The 2910-nt window shown below is 37.3% G+C and overlaps 1 protein-coding gene across 5 annotated transcripts in view; it reads left to right on the forward strand.

Annotated features, from left to right (window-relative positions):
* Positions 1–2910, forward strand: part of MYO3B (myosin IIIB) — a 501265-nt gene that overhangs the window by 492010 nt on the left and 6345 nt on the right. For 2 of the 5 annotated variants that reach the window (XR_001002189.1, XR_001002190.1), the window contains one exon: positions 1175–1205. The exons of the other annotated variants lie outside the window; for them this stretch is intronic. The gene's annotated coding sequence lies outside the window, so the exon portion shown is untranslated. The remainder of the gene's footprint in view (positions 1–1174; positions 1206–2910) is intronic. 5 annotated transcript variants of the gene reach the window in all.

Genomic DNA, 2910 nt, shown 5'->3' on the forward strand with positions numbered 1-2910 from the left:
GAGCTGAGATCCGGCCACTGCACTCCAGCCTGGGCGACAGACCGAGACTCCGTCTCAAAAAAAAAAAAGTGAATGTTCAAACTTGAGTTGCCCAGTTTCTCTACATAAACTAATCCAATGAATTAGGTAACTATCCAATAACCATATTGTTTTATATCTTAATGCAAACTGACTGGCCCAAAAGTCAAAAGACAGGGTTCAAGTTTTCACTCTGCCACTTACGAATTTAGCCTTTTTTGGTTATACTTTCTTCAAATATGCAAAGAACTAACAACTTTGGTACTATGTGCCTTATTGATTTTTTAATATTTAATTTTCAAGGGAAAAATTATGATAAACTTCTCAATGCATATACATGCATAGATTTAGTCAATGTGCTGTATGTTATTTTGTATTTTACTTCTTTTTCCAAGTTTTGAATTTTCTTCTGTCAACATCATACACATTTATCACTGCTTTGTCAGTGACTCAACAGTTTTTATATCTGAGTTAATTTCTTCTCAATTATTAAATATGTATCATGTTTCTAGCTTTTTTCTGCTATAAAAAGTGTTATGTCTGTCTTCATACAAATTGTTTCTTTTTCTTTTGGTTTACTTCATTGCAACATATTCCTTGGAACAAGTTGCTTAGTTCTGGGGGTTTTTTCTGTTTTGTTTTAGTTTTTGTTTTTGTTTTTTTTTTTTGGAGACCAAGTGTCACTCTATTACCCAGGCTGGAGTGCAGAGGCACAGTCTTGGCTCACTGCAACCTCCCTCTCCTGAACTTAAGGGATCCTCCTTTCTCAGCCTCTGGAGTACTTGGGACCACAGGTACATGTCAATATGCCTGGCTAATTTTTTGTAGAGATGGGACTTCGCCATGTTGCCTGGGCTGCTCTCGAACTCCTGAGCTCAAGCAGTCCACCCACCTAGGCCTCCCAAAGTGTTGGGATTACAGGTGTGAGCCACCGCACCCGGCCAGCTCTGTTTATTGAGAAGTTGCACTTCAGGAGGCAGGGAACCTATGGACTCTGCTGTTTCTCTGGGGCCCCTCCCACATTGTCTTTTAACCTTTTGGTGTATGAATTAATAGAGAAGCAGTAGTAATTGTTAAATTGAAGCTGTTTGTCAGGATAGTTCAACATTTTTCAGTATCTCGTTTTCTAACTATATTTCTCTGTCTCTTGCCTCAGCCTTTCCACATTATGGATGTAACTTTTATGGGTATATATCTTTTAATTGTTTTTATCTTTCTGTTGTACTTCCTTTCATCTTAGTTTTGTTACTGTCCATCAAATGGAACGTTTTACTTTAATATAATTAAACCCATGCGTGTCACTAACATTTTCTTATACAGCTGAGAGAGTCTATTTCATTTCTTTCTAAAGTTTTTTGGAGATGTTTAAAATTCTCAACTATATAACTCATCTAGAATTTATTGTGACCTGTGAGAATCAAGAAATATATTGAGAAAAGGATTTAGAATTTTTAAAACTAAACAATTTGAGTCCAACAGCACTAGCTTAAACAGCTTTGAAGAAATCACTAATCACTTAACATCTTAAGACAGCATCCTCCACTAGATTGAAAACAGAGACTTTGTCTTATTTCTCTTTGAATTTTCCACAAAATCCAGCAAAGTACCCTGTATATAGGATAAATGTTAATATGTCTGTATTTAAGTTATATTTTTGCATATTGCTATTAAATTGTTCCACTAGCATTTATTAAACAACGATCTACTTCCCAATTATTTATTTGGTTGCCTACAATGGATCATTGTATCAGTGACACTCAGATTTCTTGCAATGGCAAAGCACCTGGAAGTTACAGCATTCTTTTCTGAACATTGTGAAATATGTAAAAATTAAACTTAAAATAATGAAAATTATAATTTGATGCTAAATCAGATAACTAGCTTATACCAGATTCTAGTATAGTGTAGAAACCATAAGATTAGACACCAACAGTTGTTTTTAAGTAATGGGAGAAATATTAAAATTAAAAACATTCTATCCAATAACTTAATTCCTTATGAGAATCAGGAAAAAAATAAAAGCCAATGAAACAGCAAGTTCATCAAGAACAAAAGTTGAAAATCATAATGTATATAAAGCATTACCAGTTGAGACAATATAAATAAAAACCTCTGATAAAATGTAAACACTATATAAACATGAAGTCCAGCTGGACTAGGCTGAACTCTAGCTGAACCCAAAAACTTCTTAAGATCAGTCTTTTGAGTTACCATGGATGGAATTCCTGCCATATTAGAAAGTGTAAGGGAGAGTGGATGTCAGACCTCCAGGGCATGCTTCACACCAGCAGCCTGACCTAAGGACACTTCTCTTCATTGATCTATAAATCAGAAAGTAGATGACACAAAAGGGACTCACAGCTACCATATTGCAGAGTATGGACTTCACAAAGCAAACAAGGAGGAGGTGTGTTGGAACCATCAGAAAGAACTGCTGTGTTCTTTGTGTTCTGAGAACCTTGCCAGCACAACAGGCTAGATTCCTGTGCTCTGCACCGTGATCATGAAGAGGTGGATGAGAATGTCTATTAAGGCTGTTGGAACCCTCTGCAAGCAACATTGTTTTGCTATGCTAATTAATATGTTTTCATGGAGGCCGGACATGGTGGCTCACACCTGTAATCTCAGCACTTTGGGAGGCCAAGGTGGGCAGATCACTTGAGGTCAGGAGTTCGAGACCAGGCTGGGCAACATGACGAAACCCATCTCTATTAAAAATACAAAAAATTAGCTGGGCGTGGGGGTGTCTGCCTGTAATCTTAGCTACTTGGGAGGCTAAGGAAGGAGCATCACTTGCACCTGGGAGGCGGAGGCTACAGTGAGCTGAGATCGTGCCACTGCACTCTAGCCTGGGCGACAGAGTGAGACTCTGTCTCAAAAAATATATATAAT

This window comes from Colobus angolensis, unplaced genomic scaffold, assembly GCF_000951035.1.
Source record: "Colobus angolensis palliatus isolate OR3802 unplaced genomic scaffold, Cang.pa_1.0 Scaffold247, whole genome shotgun sequence".
Lineage (NCBI taxonomy): Eukaryota > Metazoa > Chordata > Mammalia > Primates > Cercopithecidae > Colobus > Colobus angolensis.